This window comes from Phodopus roborovskii, unplaced genomic scaffold, assembly GCF_943737965.1.
Source record: "Phodopus roborovskii unplaced genomic scaffold, PHOROB, whole genome shotgun sequence".
Lineage (NCBI taxonomy): Eukaryota > Metazoa > Chordata > Mammalia > Rodentia > Cricetidae > Phodopus > Phodopus roborovskii.
The window spans coordinates 14,149,286-14,168,870 of record NW_026126433.1 but is presented as its reverse complement, the minus strand read 5'-3'; the positions used below and the strand labels follow the sequence as shown (position 1 = coordinate 14,168,870).

The 19,585-nt window shown below is 34.6% G+C and overlaps 1 pseudogene; it reads left to right on the top strand.

The window, feature by feature from the left end:
* The first annotated feature begins 6,178 nt into the window (after nt 1–6,178).
* LOC127223215 (uncharacterized) overlaps nt 6,179–19,585 on the top strand; it is a 33,994-nt pseudogene continuing 20,587 nt past the window's right edge.

Genomic DNA, 19,585 nt, shown 5'->3' with positions numbered 1-19,585 from the left:
TTAACTTGTTTGGTAAGCATTACCCCAAAATATTTTATGTTCTTTGTGGATATTGTAACGGGTGATGTTTCTCCGATTTCTTTCTCAGGCCCTTTTACATCTGAATAAATTAGGGCTACTGATTTTTTTTTTTTTTTGAGTTTATCTTGTATCCTGTTAATTTGTTTAAGGCATTTATCAGCTGTAGGAGTTCCATGGTAGAGTTTTTTGGGTAGCTTATTTAAACTATTATATCATTTGCAAAAAGGGAAAGTTTGACTTCTTCCTTTCAATTTGTATCCCCTTGTTCTCCTTTTGTTTTGTTATAAGTTTAGCTAGAACTTCAAGTACAATATTGAAGAAATATGGAGAGAGATGGAAGCCTTGAAGGCATTTTCAGCATCTAGGGAGATGATCATATGAATTCACTTTTTCAGTTTGTTTATGTGGTAGATCACATTGATAGATTTTTGTATGTCAAACCATCCCTGCTACCCACGGTTGAAGCCTGGATGATTTCTCTGATGTATTTTTGGATTAGTTTTGCCAGCATTTTCCTGAGTATATTTGCATCAATGTTTATCAGGGATATTGGTCTGTAGTTTTCTTTCTTAGTTGTTTCTTTGTGAGGCTTAGCTACCAAGGTGATTCTGGCCTCATAAAAAGAGTTTGGTAATGAACCTTTTGTTTCTGTTGTGTGAAACAATTTGTGGAGTATTGGTACTATCTCTTCCTTGAATTTCTGGTAGAATTCTGCACTGAAGCCATCTGGCCCTGGGCTATTTTTTATTTTATTTTTATTTAATTTTTTTTTAGGTTGGAAGGCTTTCAATGACTGCTTTTATTTCATTGGGGGTTATAGGTCTTTTTATGTTGTTAGTCTGTTCTTGATTTAATTTTGGTAAGTGATAGTTATCCAGAAATTTGTTCATTTCCTTAGAATTTTCTAAGTTTTTGGAGTACAAATTTTCAAAGTATGACCTGGTAATTGTCTGGATTTCCACAGTGTGTTGTTATGTCCCCATTTATAAATAGTTTATTTTCATATGGATTTTTCAATCATCCTTCATATTACTTGTTCTTCTTCTACTGATCTTCTACTGTACAATTCCATATTTCTGTCTTAAACTTTGCTTTCTACTCTTCCTCTTTCTCCATTTATATCACCTCTGTTCTCTCCATCCATGATATCTTTATAGTTTCCTTAATTCTACAGATACTCCAGAGTAAATACAGAAATCAAAAGACCAAATGTGAAATCCATATATGAGTAAGAACTCTGACATTTATCTTTGGGGATTGAGTTACCTTGCTCAGCATCATGTTTTCCATTTGTATACATTCAGCTACAAATTGTATCCTTTTTAAAGATCGAATTAAAATTCCATTTTATGTAAGTACCCTATTTCCTTTAACTCCATATGCATTGTCTGTTTCCCTGTCTTAGCCACTGTGATGAAAATTGATATGAGTGTGAATGAGGACAACATAGATAGCTCTAAGTGGTGATAGATTTATTTAGATATAAGCAGATAGTACAGCTAGAATGTATGACTGAACTATATCTATATTTTTGAGGATGTGACACACTGACTTTGATAATGACCGCATCAATTTGTAATACCACCAACAGACCCCCATTCATCACTAGCATTTGTTCACTTTTCTTTTCTAAATCTTATTTAATTTGACTGTGATAATATAAAAACAAGACATTTAATAACTCCTGAGCAATATTATAATATGTAAACAATTCATAAGGGATGTATTTGTGGCAAGTCTAATCTAAATTTTTCTATTATGTATTTCTAGGGATGGTAGTGAGTGGACCTATTTTCTTTTCAACTCCTTGATTCCTGGACCCATGGATCCTGAATTTTAGACAAACTGCAACATATATTGGATGCTTATTCAAAGTATATACCACTTTCTGGAGAACCCTACCTCAGCCTTTCAGGTTGTCACAGAATTAGCAATTTAATTCTGTCTCTAGAAGGCAATTCCATCCTTTTTAACAGGTGAGATGCTTCAGAATCCTGCATAAAATGGTAAGACTAGTGGTTTCCATGATCATGTGGCCACTGCCACACATCTCTGACTGTGTAAGGAGTTCCCTAGTCAGAAAATATACTATGTTGGATGCTAGGACAGTGAACAAGACACTCTGTGAGTTTACATGTAGTGGTTTGGCAGAAGAATTATGCACTGTAATGGCAAATCCATAGTCTCTATACCAGTAAGGATAAACCTTTGTCTTTTCCACAAAGGTAGAAGTCCAATATCTTCAACCATCCAAAAGGACACTGCTAGGTCACCCTGGGAATGTTACTATGTCCATGGCTCAGTAATGATCTCTCCTTTTGGTAGATCTAACACAGTACTTAGTATAAGTTAGAGCTAGGTCAGCCTTGGTGATCATCAGTCCATGTTGTTAAGCCCATCCATAACCTTTATATCTACCAACCGGCCACTTTGTTCATGGACTCATTGAGCAAGGAAAAGGATGGCTGGAGAATGAGGCTCAATATCTAAAGAAGGCCTCATCTTATCTATTTAATTATTGAACTCCTCCTATGCTGAAGTCATCATTTGATAAATATTTTCATGGAATAGAAGTATATTCACATCATTGACACATTTGGAAAAATCTTCTACATACTTATTTCATAGATGTCCTCACTAATTTTCCAAAGTTGCTGTTTCCAAGTCGCTGACCATTCAGCTAATCCATTGACTACAGCCCAGGAATCAGTAAACAATTGGACATTTCTTCTTTCAAACAAACTGTAATGCCATGTGTACCTTCCAAAATTCTGCACAATATGAAGATTTACCTTCATGATGTCTTTCAATGTTGTCTCATAAAGACATTATAATGCTGTATTTGTCTTCTTCTAGGTAATTCCTGTATAGCATACATAACAATCAAGAACATTGGCCTTTCTAGATGCTTTGATTTGAATTTCAGTTACATATTCCTTGGGGCCCATATGTTAAGATTTGGCTTCCAGATTCTATGACTAATAGTGGGACTATGCAGAAGTCTTTAAGTTTAAAATCAAACTCATAGGAGTATCGCGGTAAATAAGGATCAGGATAAACAAATAGGCCGAATAGATGTTTATTCAGGGAGAAATAACTTACAACCTAGACAGATGAACACCAGGAAATTCAACCCAATCCTCTCCTGTCCAAGTCTCGCCAGAAAGAGAGCGCCTTTCCTGGCCCCCTCTGACCTCCATCCACAGGTCACTCCGCCCATGGCTCCACCCCAATGGGCGTGGTCAGTGCCACAGAACTATCTCACTACAATTCCCCTTTTAGTCTAAAGAAAAGATTTAGGCTTAATACAAAACTATATACAAAACGGTGAATAACAAGTGTGCTCTAAGAAAAGGAAAATCGAGAACAAAATGACCTACATATCTAGTCCTAGGGCGAGGGCAATATGGAGTTTACAATAGAGTTGTCCTAAGCTGGAAAACGTAAGTCTAGCACCTAATATATCTAACTAGGAAGAGAGAATAATAGTTGTGATAGTTTAATCTTCAACCTCATCCAGACCTGAAAAGGAAATTAACAATACTAGAGTAGACAGGAAATGCGGATGGACAACTTCCAAAAGGTGCAGCAAGGACAGAAACAGCAAGCCACCTGAACAGTCACCCTAGGTCTCTCAGCCACATTGGTACACCCTGATTTGGCTAAGGCCAAGAGAACTTGACAGACCACAACAACAGCAGGGAGGTAGAATGGCTGTCTTACCCTGACTTGGCAAGGTCAAGCAGTCTTCTATATTTGTCTCCTGCAAGCACATAGGACTGCATGTCCAAATCAGTGGTCAAGGTAGGGGCAATTCTTTGCCCAACAGGCCATTAGCTGAGGCGAAATTGAACTCCAGCAGGAACAACAACAGTGTCCAACATATTTTTGGGAAAGTGCACGGTGCTGTCAGGAGCAACAGTGTCTCATGTCAAAGGAGTACTAATATTAAAACATTTAAATGCCATGTTCTGCATGTCTATGAAGTGATTGAAGATTAAGCATCTATATCTGACTAATCTCATAGGTACAGGAAATGTGAGTGAAGATAATCTGTAATACTCGGGAACTTAGCTAAAAAGACTGATTAAAACTTCCCTGAGTAAAGCAGGAACAAATACTTAAACAATATAACTATTTACATATACATACATGTAAATCCCTAAAATAGAGGCAGAGTATAAGTGTCAAGACAAGAGGTAGAACTATAAAGGGCAGCAAGATAAATATCCCAAATTGTATCATTATACAAAATGTCTTAAAACAAGAAAAGTATGCATACATAGAATATGGTAAAAAATAATGTGCATAAAACATTGTAAGTGGAAATATTTAACACAATATAACAAAATATAAACTTAATTTTACATAGCTTACCACATAAGAATACACAACAATGTAAGCTGTAAAATACTATCTCATTCTTACTCAAATTCTCAAGAAAATAGGCTAATCTACCTATATCCCATCTAAACCATACCTTTACCAACCATTCCCTATTCCTGTCTAAAAGATAAACCCGAGTGTAAGCATCACCTTCCATACCCAACCCTAAATAACTAAAACCAACCCAAAGACGATGACTATTATCCCAAAATTCCAAAGGTAGGGAAAGGGGGCGTCATTATCTTAAGGTTACTTCCTGCTGAAATGGGACGATGATTGCTCCAATGGATCCTGTAGGAAGAAAATTTTTAGCAACCAAATTTCTCAACAGAACTGGCTGTGACATATGTAGTTAGTCACTGTGTGGCAGAAAATTCTTGACTGTAGTTCTATTTAAAACTCTGGCCAGGGTGTAATAAAAAGGTGCACCATTACAGCTAGCTAGTCATGAGTTGTCTCGAGCAAAACAGTCTCAAACCGGTTTTAGGGTGATGTTTGTAGTTCCGATGCATCAGGTTGAGTCAAGTGGAAACGATGATGTGGGGCCCCATCTTCTTTCTGGAGAGTTCAAAGACTGCTGTTAGGAATCGTTATTATTCCTTGTGGAAAAGTTACACATCAATATTAAAGTAAAATTTTCAAGATTTAAGGTATGCATTAGGGAAAGACAACAATAAGCATTAAAAGTATGTGAGAAAATTAGGATTTCAGAGAGGAAATTGCATATGAGTCCCCAGATTTTGTTTTCTTCTGCCTTACACCAATTGGCTTCTTGATTTAAGGCAGAAACCATTAATTTAATCTTAACAACATGCTTGAATTTAGAGAAGGAAAGCCAAATCCAACTCCAAAGCCAGCATTGGTTTACAAAATTTGGGACTTCAGGAATACTAGATAGTAGAGAGAAATAGATATCTATATAGAAATAGTTTACTACAATTAAATTTTTTTTAACCATTTATCAGATTCTGCTTCCTTAAGTGATTGTTTCTGAAGAGCTGTCTTCTCTTCTGTAGTCACCTACATTTTCAGTGTCTTTTGGCTGTTTGATGATAGGTTTTCTCTGTTTTCCTGTAAGAACAAGAACAGAACACTCGCCAATGCCATCTTCAAAATTCTGAACCTTTCTTTCTATACTTTCTATGCTTTGAATTCTATCATTGTCAATTTTTTGAATCCTTGTCTCTACGCTTTGAATTCTATCATTTTCAATGTTTCAAATCCTTGTTACTAAGTCTCCTATGGTTTGTACAAGCTCCTTATTGTCTGCTGTAATCTCAAACCATTTCTTTAAGAATATCATGTTAATGATGAAACCCATTGCTATTACAAAATAAAAGTATATATTGGTCCAGTCATAAGTTTCTTCTGCTAAAATCCCTTCTACATATGAAGTAAAATAATTCCTAAATTTCTGCATAGTAAAATTATCTGCCATAGTTATGGAACAATTTATCTCAGATTTTATATCAGCTTAAATTGCAAAGGATGTTACAATTACCTTAGGTGTAATTCTGCTGTCCTGGAACTTTGATGCTTTTAGTTGTATATCTCAGCTTGTGGTAGTTACGCCTGGAGGTGTGTCACCAAATAGCACCTAGCCTCCGAGGCTTGTCTGATCCGGGTTCTGCCTAGAAGTGTGCCACCAAATATTGTCCTGCAGCAGACTATCCTTCGGATTCCGGTCCCTGTAAAATAGCTATTAACAAACTATGACAAGCAGAATTTTGTTAAAAGGGGACTTTTGGAGTTACTTGGAACACAAGACGAAATGCGTGCAAGCCGAGTACCCAAGGGCAGGTGCCACCGAGCAGCTCTGCGCAAATGCAAAGTACCGTGCTGCAATGGGCAAAAAATGTTAAGCGGTGAGTGCCTTCAGGTTTGCTTTAGGGGCAAAGATCTCCTTTGTGGTAAGGGAGAGGCAAATGTCCCAAAGTTGTGGTGAGTCCACCTGGTTAAATCCTTCCCGTTAGGGAAGGTGGGGGAGGGTGGGCGAGTGTGGGCAGCTTCTGCTGCCTGGGTGAAACCCAGGTAAATCTGCTTCTGACACCAGATATCACGGTTAATAAGGATCAGGATAAACAAATAGGCTGAATAGATGTTTATTCAGGGAGAAATAACTTACAACCTAGACAGATGAACACCAGGAAATTCAACCCGATCCTCTCCTGTCCAAGTCATGCCAGAAAGAGAGCTCCTTTCCTGGCCCCCTCTGACCTCCTTCCACAGGTCACTGGGCCCATGGCTCCACCCCCAATGGGCATGGTCAGTGCCACAGAACTATCTCACTACACAGGAGGTTGTTCACGTGGGAGTCTTTGAAAGTTATCCAAAAGGTATTATGATGAAAAATTCTTCAAATATGCTAGAAGAGATTCTCAATTTAAACTACATGCCAAATATATGGTGATGTATCAAATGCCAGTGCCTGAGATCCAGGGAATATCATTTAATTCAGAACAGTTAACTTTCACTTTATTTTATTTTTAATATTTTTTAATTCTCAGTATTTCATACATATATACAATATATTTTGATTGTGTTCACCCGAGCTCTACTTCTCAGCTCCTCTCAGATTCATTTCACTTCATTCTAGCTCCTCTCAAATTCCTGAACACTTTTCTTTTCATTATCTTTGAGCTTTTGGGATAGAGGATGTTATATGGTGTTCCAACACACGGCATTACCATATGAACAGAAAAGTTATATCGGTCAGCTCTTCCATAGTTGCTCCATGGGACTCTCTGCACAGATACTCAAAAGCAGTGAGCAGCCACTTTTTAGGTCTTTTAACAGCAGGTTTATTGTTGGAAATTGCAGGAGAGTCTTGAGTTTGTTATTTCAGGCAAACTAAGAAGTCATCAAATTTGGTGAGGTACCTAGGAAGTCCTTTAACAGAGGGAATATCACAATTCAGGGCTGTAGGACCATGTATAGTGCTACTATGGGTGGTTTGAAAATGGAAATTTTACACAAGGCAATAAATAACTCAGCTGCAATTGATATAATGTTGATTGCAATTAATACCAGGTTGGTAATTATTATTTTATCCTTTAAAAGTGGTTTGATTACTGTCAATTTGATAATTTGATTGAAAATATACAAATCTTAGAAAGGCTTACTTTTGGTAAGATGCAAGCTTTGGGAAGACTCATCAATGAAAATAAGGAAATTTTGACTGATAAGATACAAGCCTTAAAAAAAAGATACAAGCCTTAGAAAGACTTATTATGAAAATAAGAAACTTTTGACTGATGAGGTACAAGTCTTAGAATAACTTCCTTTTGCAAGATACAAGTATTGGAAATAAGTACTAAAGAAAATAGAAAAGTATGCAGACACAGACAGAAGACTTTGCAGAAGAGCTGACTGTGCTATTGTAATATTAAACTGAAGAAGAGTTCCCAAAGATTATTAGAACACAAAACTTAATTTATCCAGTTACTATATAAGAACAACCAGCAGATAATAGGAACCTCCAAGACTATTCAGAAGTCAATTGAAACTGTAGAAATATAAGATTTGAAAAGGTTTAAAGAAACAATCATTTCATAGTGTATATATACCCCATTTGTGGAACAGATCCTAAAACATGTGCAATTAGGAACAGAATTATTCCACAAGACAGGAAAGATTTAGTTACAACAATATTGGAATGTGATCCTCAGTTACAATGGAAAAAGTGGTAAAGAGAAAGCCAGGGCCATGGAACAACAAAATAGAGCTATAGTTACTAAAATTTACCAAAAGCAACTTCTCAGTGAGGGCCAGTATGCTGACTTAAAAGAAAGTCTATATTAGAGGATAACATCTTGATTCTTTTCCATATATCAGTTTTGAATGTTTGGGATAGGGTTGAAGAATCAGAAAAGATGACTTAGCCATTTTTTTCTAAAATTATACAAAGCCCAATAGAAGACTTTCCCTTTTCTTAAAGATTGATTCAACTGTGAATATAATAGAATCAGATATAGAAGATAGATAAATATTACTTGAATCTTTGGCTTTTGAAAACACTAATTCAGAATGTAAAAGGATGTTTAAGCCTTTAAAGGCAAGGTCAGCACTAATAGTTGAATAGGTAAGAAATATAACTGGTATTGGATTAATGTGATACTTAGGTAGGAGAAATGATTTTCAAAAATACCAAGAAAAGTTAAAATGTAAGATGTTTAAATTGTGGTAAACAAAGTTATCTGAAAAAAAGATTGTAGGCAGTGTTCCTAGAATATATATATATATATATATATATATATATATATTTATATATATATATATATATATATATATATATATATATAATTATAGAGATAATCCAAACAGAATGTATCAGCCTTCTGGAAAGTACAGGTGTGGCAAAGACCAGAATGGGACTAATGAATGCAGATCAACATGGGGCAGGCAAAGTAGTCCTGTACCAATGGGATATACATTGAGGGAGCTCTTTCAAGCTCCAGTATCAAATTTGGTTTAACTGTGTCAGCATTGGGGAAACATCTCCATGTAGCAAGTAAAAGATTCAATAACTGTTGTTAAAAATCATACTGCTCTTGATGTGAGAACAGCTTCAGTAGATAACACAAAATTTTAAGAAGAGATAAAAAATAATAATATTGGCTAACTTCTATAAATGATCAAAAACCAAAGCTAAATGGTATTGAAATTAAGGGTTTGGAAGACATAGTTACCTACGTAGTAATCATTTCACCAAAATCTAGACATCCAGATTTGTCTCTACAGGAGGTACATGTTCAGCTCCTAGGCATTGAAACTTTTTCTCAGATATTAAAATGTGTAAGATTGGATTGTTCAAATATACAGGAAATTTAAAATTATTTGTGGCTAATATTACAATAAATTTATGGGATGTGATTTGTTACAGCAATGGAAAACACAGATTAACATTCCTCTAAATTCAGAAGTAAACTGAAAACCAATGCATGCATCTGAAAAATATTAAAATATATTAACTAGATTAACCAATTGTTCAGATTGTACATAAGCAGGACGTAATAGCTGCTGATCTTTAAAAGGTACCATACCACTATCTTTAAAATGGATAGCTGACAAACCTGTGTGGATAGAACAGTGGCCTATGACACCAGAAAAACCATAGGCACTGGAATAACTTCTGGTATAGGAAGCAGTTAAGTGCTCAAAATATTGAAAATTCAACAAGTCTTTGGAATTTTCCTATATTTGTTATTAAAAATAGAATTCTGGAAAATAGAGGATATTTACAGATTTTAGGCATAAATAAGGTGATTCATCTAATGGGCTCTTTACAGCCTGGAATTCCATTGCCTTCTTTGTTACCTAAGAGATGGTCTAATATAGTAATTGATTTAATGACTGCTTTTTTTACTGTGCACTTACAAGGAGAGTATTAAAAAACAATTTGCCTTCACAGTGCCCATTAATTCCTAGCCCATTAAAAGATATCATTGGAAATGTTTCTCACAAGAAAAGTTAAACAGCCCTCCCTTATGTCAATATTTAGTACAATAGATATTAGAACTAATTCATGAAGAGTTTCCTTAATCTATAATTTACCATTAAATGTATGATATTTTATTGACTAATTCAGGCATATATATTATAGAAAAAATATGAGGAAGTAGGGAATTTTGCCTTGTTAGAGATTACAAATTGCTCCTGGCTCCTGACCAAAAAAAAAATAAATAAATAAAACAAAAAAAAACAACCAACCAAACAAACAAACCCCCCCACACAAACAAAACAACAAAACACAAAGTAGGTATTCTATTACTTCTTTAAGATACAATATAGGAGCCTAGTGGTGGTGGCACATGTCTTTAATCCCAGCACTTGGGAGGCAGAAGCTGGCAGACCTTTGTGAGTTTGATACCAGCCTGGTCTTCAAGAGCTAGTTCCAGGGTAGCCTCCAAAACTACAAAAAAAAACCCTGTCTCAACATATAAGTTTACAGAAATTTAAACCACAAAAAGTGAAAGACAGGAGAGATCACTTAACAATTCTAAGTGATTTTGAAAGATTGCTGGGAGATATTAACTGGCAATGGCCCACAAATGAATTAACCACTCAATGGCTAAGTAATTTATATAAAATCTTATGAGGTGATAAAGGTGATAAGGGTGATAAGGACTTAAATAGTCAAAGAAAACTCAGCAGAGCTAAGAGAAATTATGGGATGCACATGAAGATCACTTAGATTCAGAATTTGATTGCATTCTGTACATATCACCTCCTATTTATTTCCTTCTAGGAATTCTTATTCAGAGAGGAGATAATATCATAGAATGGACATTTCACCCCATAAACAGAATGAAAAATTAAAGATCTATGTAGAAAGGTTGTCTGAGTTGATTCTGAAAGGAAATTGAGACTTTTCCAATTAGCAGCAATAGACTCAACAGAAATTGTGATACTTTTTACTAAAGGTAAATTTGCCTCATTATAAGCAGAACATGAATATTGACAAAGAGTTTGTATTAGTTTCTTGGGAGATATTAGCAACAAATATCCCAAGAGCAAGAGACATAAGTTTTCAAAAAGAACAAATTGTATTTTTCCTCATGTGATAAAGGGAGCATCCATTTCTACAGCCCAGACATTTTACACTGATGGAAATAAGTCAGGAAAAGAAGGTTATAAGTCGTGACAATTAATTAAAATGGCTTAAACCTCTAATGACTTAGTTCAGAATTCAGAATTATTTGCTATTCTCATGGTACTATTAGATTTTCCAGAACCTCTTAATATAAGTATCAACTATAAATAAGCAGAAAGTGTTGTTTTACATATTGAAACTGCTGAACTTATTCCAGATGATTCAGAATTAACATTGTTACTTATTCAACAACAACTGGTAAACAGAAATAGGAATCATCCTTTGTTTTTCACACATGTAAGATCCCATACATATCTACTAAGCCCTCTAGCACAAGGTAATGATTGTTCAGTTATTAGGAGAAAATGTGCAAGAGGTCTCAGAATTTCATAAGAAACACCATGTTAACAGCAAAGGTTTGAATAATGATTTTCTATCACTTGGCAAGAAGCCAAAAAAAAAAAAAATTGAAAGAAAATGTCCTACGTGTTCTTTGTATAATCAAACTCTATTACCTGGAGGGAAATACCCCAAAAGGCATTCAAAGAAATGAATGGATGTGTTTCATTTTGCAATTTGAAAAATTAAAGTATGTGCATCCTACCTTAGATACCTATTCAGGATTTCAATGAGCAACTGCTTTAAGTTCTGCAAAAGCTGACACTTTTATTATGCATTTATTTGTAGTCATGGCTATTATTGGGACACTTGTAAAATTAAGACTGACAATGTTCCAGCATATGTCTCCAGTAAAATGAAACAGTTTCTTTCATATTATAATAAAAATGTAATATAGACATACTTCAAAGGCTGATAGGACAAGCAGTTATAGGAAGATCTAATTGTACTTTTAAAAATTGCTTAATAAACTGAAAGGGATAATAAAGACCCCTAGAGATAGATTACATAGTACTTTTTTATTAAACATTTTTGTAAATGTTATTGAAAAAGGAACAAAGGTTGCAGAGAGACATTGGATAAAACAAAAAGAAGAATAAATCATTCTAAATATTTTAGATATGTTGACCTCAGAATTGAAATCATTTTTTTTTTTAATGGTGGAGAAGAAGTTTTGCTTTTTGTTTCCATAGGAGAAAAGGTTTGGGTACTAACAAATTTATCCCTAGTATACGAGTGGTCTTTGGGAACTCAGTGTAGACACATGGGTGAGAGCCTAGGCCCTGCTCCAAGTGATATGACAGACTTTGAAGGATCTGCATGGAAGGCCTCACCCTCCATGGGGAGCAGAAAGGAGATGGGATGGGGGTTAGTGTGGAGTATTCTGGACTGGGGAGAAAGGTAGTATGCCAAAACTGGGATTGACATGTAAAAAAAACAAGCTTGTTTCAAATGTAAATACAAAAGATATCAAAAAATAAAAAAAGACACTCTATGATTTTACCCATTTTAAAAAAAGATATATATTTTTTCTGCCATAATATTAATGGCCATATAGACAACTAACTAATGCTAGAAATAGACTTCATCTAGCCTTCTGTGTATGATTTTGGCCTTGTGTCTGAGGCAGATAAGTAGGATCTGGATTTTGTAATCTAGATATACTTAATAGATTGTGATCCTTTAGCCTCTCTGAAATCTGCTGCATATGACATTTTAAATGTTTAACTTTTCAGAAGTGAACCATGCCACTCTTAACAGAGACCTTTAAAATCTCCCAAAGGATGATGGGGCCCCAAAATGAAGATTCCACCAGGACTGTGGAAATACCGTTAAACTGACAAACACTATCAGATAAGCCCTGAAAGTTCACATTACATACAGAATGTAAATCCAATGTTACATGTATTTTTTTCAGGAATTGACTATTAACTCAATTTTCTCAAGGTCCCCTGAAGATGCCATTTCCTCTTCACAATGAGAGGTAATTTTAAGAATATAACATCCACCTTCCCAAGGGGTAGGAATAGTGGTTTCTGGTCATTCATTGACTTATAATTGTTTAGTGGGGTTGGTTACAAATTCTTACTTTTCATGGTAAGGGAAGAAATAAAGAAAGGGAGGTAGAATTCAATGACCTCTTCTGAAAAAAGGGGGGTGATATGAAAAAGACTTTTCAATCTAATTAAAATAAAAAGTAACTATTAAACTGTAATATTTTACATTGCTGTGGATTTTGTATACTGGTACAAGTTTAAGATTGTTTTTGTTATTCTGCATATATGTTTCTATTTTTGTTTTACATATTTTACCTATGCAGCTCATTTTAAAATGTAATGCATAATAAAGAAATGCAGGCTAGCAGTTAGTCGCTATAATAAGAAAACTTGTAGCCATGTTAAGTATTTTTAAAAGTTTGAACAAATATTTTTTGAAATAAATAGATGATAACCTTCAAACAGTTTAGGAAACTACAGAATGTGGCATTTAAAACTTTTTAATAACATAAAGCTTGTCATGACTTTGAGTGAGATATATCTCCTCCTGGCAGCACTAGTTTACCTCACAAAAGGATGATGAGTTTTAAAGGACCTTCATATGGAGTTTTTCTTGTTGTGGCAAATTTAGCCACTGGGCAAGAAACTGTTCTTGCTTTTATTGCTAATAGTGTGCTGTCCAAATTAGATGAACAGTACATAAAAGAAGGTGACTGCAGAACTTTGCTAAGAAAAGTTAGGACAATCCTTCAAAATCCCTACTTCACAGAAATGTGTATCAGATATTGCAGGCCTATAGACTGAATATGGATGACCCAAAATTAAAGAGGAAACTTGTGTGGATTCCAGACAACCAGCTGCTTCTGACATTTCTATTGTTTTGGAATTTCTTTGCTCTATACTTCCTATTTACTCAGGTAATATATTTTTATCAAGTATCTGATGGAGTTGAAGATGAAATAGTTATAGTTACAGTTTTCCTTGTTATTAAATTCAGAAATTTACAAGAGAGCCATAAGTGCATAAGGTTGAGAGACATAAAAGCTTATATTATTTATCAAACAAAAATGTTGAGGGTTAAAATGATATTTTGGGTTAGTAATACAAGTTATGATAGAAAATGAGTTAAGTGCCAAACTTTGAACTCACTAATACAGGATAGCTAATGGTGCAGTTTCTCTGAATTTGCTAAATACAAATTGTGCATTGTGCATATAATCTTTACTTGATACTTGTTGTTATTTTGTATAGTTTTACAGTGTTACAGTTAAAACCTTTCCTATTTATTTAGACAGAAGGGGGCAATGCATGAAGATATTTGATTATACTGTGAACCCTGCATTTGTGTTACTTATATAGAATGAACATTGGTTTAGGAGACTGAGATAGAAAGTATTTGACAATAATAATAATAATAATAATAATAATAATAGAGCATCAGAGGGCATCTGGAACCACCATAAATAACAGGTAAGGATTTGGAGTGTTGAGTTGTTTTTTGTTTGGCAAAGTGGAAGCAACCTCTCTTTCAGGGATGCCAGCAAGGAGAGTTTAGCTGAGTGCTATTCCAAGCTCTTTGATGTAGTACGTTTTCACTCCAACCTTTTAATGTCAAGTCCTATTTATAAATCAGATGGTGGAGATTTATAAATCAGATGGTAGAGAGTTAAAGTTACCTTTAATGGCAGTAACAGAGACAGTGACTATAGCAACAGAATTTCCACCCGGCTTCAGCCTAATCAGACAGTCCATTGATAGATAAGGTTACTATAGAGCAACAATTTCTGATTGATACAGACATAGATTAAGGTGCAGCACTGTGCAAATCAAACAAACAAAAGCCAGATATAGGAATCTATTTGTTGCTGAGCATTCCAAGACTGATAAGTCCCACACACCAACACCCTCAGCGGACTACACAGCACTTGTTTTAATATGAAAGTTAAATATCAGGGAAAACTACAACTGAAAGAGGATTATTACTAGTCTATGATATACAGGACAGAAAAATAAAGAAGTAAGGAAGCAAACAATCAAGCAATTAAACCCTAAAACTAAGCACCAATAAAACATACAACTCAATTGAAAAGTGGGCTATTGATTGAAACAGAGAGTCATAAGACTGAGGAATAAAAATAGCAAGGGAATACTTTTAAGAGATACAGCCATCAGTCTTTGTCATCAAGAGAACACAGATTTAAACTATCTTTGGTCTCCTATTTCCTTTTATATGATGAGTCGATTTTCCTTTCTAAATCAGAGACATGGGCCTTGTTCAGTCTCTGGAATATGAGTATATCTTCCCTTTTGGGGAAGTGTGCTTTCATTCTGTTCTCCTGTCTCTGCCAAGGTATTTCTCAGGATACCATGGGATGAAGGTATTTAATAATTTCTTCCTAAATGATTTCTAAACAAGATCACATGTAACTATTCTAGTTACCAATGACAATGTTAAAAATTACAGAGCTAAAATACAGGTGTGGTGTTTTAAAGGAATTCTTGCTCACATTATTTTAATCACACATTGCTGAATAGGATAGTCTGGAATGATACCATAGCTTCAAGATCCCTAGCAAACTCTTAGAGCTTTCAGTATAGTGTTGCTTAGGCATCAGTTGAACACATATCCCATAATAAGATTGTAATCATTATATCTAACGTTTGAAGGAAATTACATTTTCTGAAAGCTGACTAATAATATTTCTAATTATATTTAATTATAATGAATTTGAGTCACATGTCAAGCTGAAATATGTACTTCTTATTCTCAGTATTATGTCTTAACTAAAACAAGGAAAGACATATTTGAAAGGAACAGAGAGTCTGGGGTTGAGAAGCTGAAAGCCTTTGCCTCCGAGTATTCATAAAAAAAAATGCATGAAGTTACATTTGGAGCTAGAGTGAGAAAATGAGCTTAGAGTAGTTTTGCTTTTGTAACAAACAATCTCTAGGATGTCTCCAGTAATACTGAATATAAATGTGGATGTCATGACATACTGCTCAACAGAAACAACTCACTAACAATTACTGCAGTGGATGAAAGTGACTAGGGAGGGTCTACTTGCAGTTAATGATGGCAATGATTAGTGGAACACTGTGATCCTTGAAGACAAACAGACTGCCAGGAAGACAATGGACCGATCATAATTTTGAAGGTAGACTCTCCTTAATCCAAATCATCTGTTCCTCTTTCTTGATATTAAAAGTTTGGTGAAATAGTCTAATATGGCCTTCTACTATCATAATAATAATTTGATTAGATCACCTGAAATATATCTAGAAATACACCTAACACCATTTATATTGCTGACTTCTCTCTTCCAATCTGTCTCTCTTTATCTCTGGCTTTCCTTCTCATATATACATTTACATATGTATATTATATATATATATAGTACATATATATATATATAATTTACACATACATAATCATATAATGATGAAGTACATAGGCAGTAGGATTTAACTCAAACAAGTACTTACCTTAATCCATGTTGAGATTTTGATTAATTTCTTTTTACTAGAATATGAAAGATGAGACACAAATGGGGAAGAGGTAATGAAATATATTCTTTACAAGATTTGGGGTTTGGAAACTATAATTCCTCTGATTTTATATATGTAAATTGATAGATACAGCTAATGGGCAGCTAAACTCCCCCATGTAGTTTTTTAGTCTACAAAATTTTTCACTACATGGTAACCAGATGATACTACTAAAGCTATCCTTCAGCTGTCTGAGATAATGCAGAAACAATATCAATTCCAGAAAAAATACAAATGAGACTACTTTGGGCTACCTAAAGATGCAAGGAGTGTGTTCTTACCATATTTCCATTTAAACTACAATCTCATTCTACAAGGAAGATGGGATATAACAGAAGAAAATGAGCTATTACAAACATAATCAAGTAATGCCAAATTGCAGATACCATGACTAACCTGTAGAATAGAACTCAGTTTTAGCTATAAAGCCATGAGCTTGGGAATATAGCTTTTATTCCCTTTCAAGATAATCACTAAAGTTCGCTTCATATTTGCCTAAGATCCAAATAATTACAAATAAACACACATCATTAGGAATGTTAATTCTACATTCTTTCTGCTTTAGTGAACTCTGAAGGGGTCTGGGCCATATGGACATTTTTTCAGGGAATGAAACAAGTTCACTATTTTGATGACAATAACTTAATTAAACTGTGTGATCACTACTTTGAAATTATACTGGGGACCTCTGTAATATACATATAGCTCCAAATAAAGATGAATACCTGTAAAGTTCCAGAGGATAAAAAGATTTCAAGGATATAATGGTCTAGGATAAACTAGAAATCAATCTCCAAAATAAAGGACAAATGATTGAACTTTCACTTCCAAACACTGATGTGGGAGGAAGACATATACAAGGCCAATGATGGGCTCTACAGAAGACAGGATGAGAATCCTGTTCTGATCTGCTGATAGCTGATATGAAGGCTATCCAAGGATAAATTGAATTAAGAAAAGAAATGATTATGCATCTTCTCCAGAATGAAGGAAAAGCGATTTCATGTGGCATAAATGACTGATGTCTTATGCTGTTGGTGAGTAAAATATTTTTCAACCTGGGTACCATTGGTATTTCAATGGTACCAGGGTTGGGATTGGTTGTCCTTTGTTTCATTGTTGGATGTTTAGGAATGGTTTAGACCTCTGTGCACTTCATGCAAAAAGCAGACCCCTTTCTTTTATCCTAAGAATCACACTCCAAAACATGGGCAGTTGCAGGAGTTCTCAACCTTCCTAATGCTGCAAACCAACTATAAAATTTTCAGTTACTACTTCATAACTGTAACTTTGCTAGTGCTATGAATCATTGTGTAAACATATAATATGGGATCCCTGCCTGCCTCAAAGGGAGTCTTGACTCACAAGATGAGAAGCATTGGTCTAGTGCCTTCTAGTGAGGTTGGGGACCAATTTCCTCTGTCATATCAGTTTAGGGATTCTTTTGGAATCAAATCACAAAAGTTATGTCAAATTTGGCCAGAGTTGTATCAAATGCAGTAGCAACATATACGCCACTGTAAACAGGTCCTGGTATAGTTAGACCCCAAGAAAGTAAAGAATACAAACATAAAACATGAAGTCATCTTCCAATCAAATTTCCTCTCTTACCAAATAGGTTATGACCTATCTACACTGAAATGAGTAACATATGAAATCACACATTTTCTTGCTTTTGTGTATTCCAAAGCTTACATCACTACCTCCTATTCCTTTGTGTGTTTAAGTTAATTTTTATGGCCCCAGAAAGAATTTCTTCTTACCTGATTCAGAAGGAATTCACAGATTAGTTGGTTCACAAGAAGTGGACTAAAGTAGGATAATTTATGTTTGACATTGTAATACATTTGTATTTATTTTTTTACATTTGGAATAATACCTAGTTTTAAAAGTCTCACCATGTCTTCAAAAATCAATTTGATACATGAGAACACAAACTGTAAAATTTACTGAGAAGTTATACATTATTGCTTTTACTTAATTTCATAGTTTTTCATATAAAATATAAAAATTTAATATTGTGAAAATTTAAAGTTCTGCTCTTTAAAATGTGTTTCACTTAGATAAGGGCAAGCTGTAGGCAACGAAGAACAGCAACAGGCTTTTATACAAGTAGCAAGACAATAAAAGAGAGAAGGGGAGGAAAGGTGGATTAGAGGTTTGAAAAAGCATGTATATCTCTTGCAGGGAACTTGAGTTCAGTTCCAGCACCCATACTAGGTTTCTCCCAATTGTATATAAATCTAGCTCCATTGGATCTTGCACCTTGGACCTCTGAGGGTAACTGCACACATATCCACACATCCACACACAGATATACACACATAATTTTAGAAAATAATTATACATAGATATGCAAATAAAAAAAAGATGATATATAATGTCCAATATCCATATAAACCATTATTGTCATTTCTTTTTCTTTGACAAAATAGGCCAACTGAGACAATTTAATATTAAAATGAACAAGCACAAGAAGAGTAAGAGCTGAAATCTGGTGATTGAGATCATTGACTTCTGGTGAAAATGTGAGTCCCCATATAATATACAAGGTGGTGTAATTGTTCAGATTGATAACCATGCTTTCAAACATAAGCAGAGTTCTCCTCTTCCTCTTTTTCCTCCTCCTCTTCCATCTTCTTCCCACACAGGGTCTCTATATAGCCCCAGCTGTCCTAGAACTTGCTATGTATGTCTAGCTGGCCTCACACTCACATAGATCAAACTGCTTCTGCCCATTTTGGTGCTCAAACTACATCTTGGCAGTTTTTGATACTCTAATTAACATATCATATAAATGCCTGTGAATGAAAGTTATAACAGCCACATTTTCAAGTCACAAGAACAATTTAAATAATTTAACAAAAATTTGATACATGATGAGATAATAGCATAATGTTGTAATTAAATACCACCCAGAATAAAAATAAAAACTAGATATTGTTAGTTCCAGGAATGTAGTGACTACAAATACATGATATCTTACATTCCATTTAAATGTCCAGCCGTGACAGGAGGAAGAAGATTTACTCATACAAATATATCAAAACAGATGACTAGACAGTGACAGAGAGCAGGCCAGTGTCACTTTGGGTCAGGAATGCAGGGGAAGTTTTAGATATAAATTGATAACAATATTTATTAT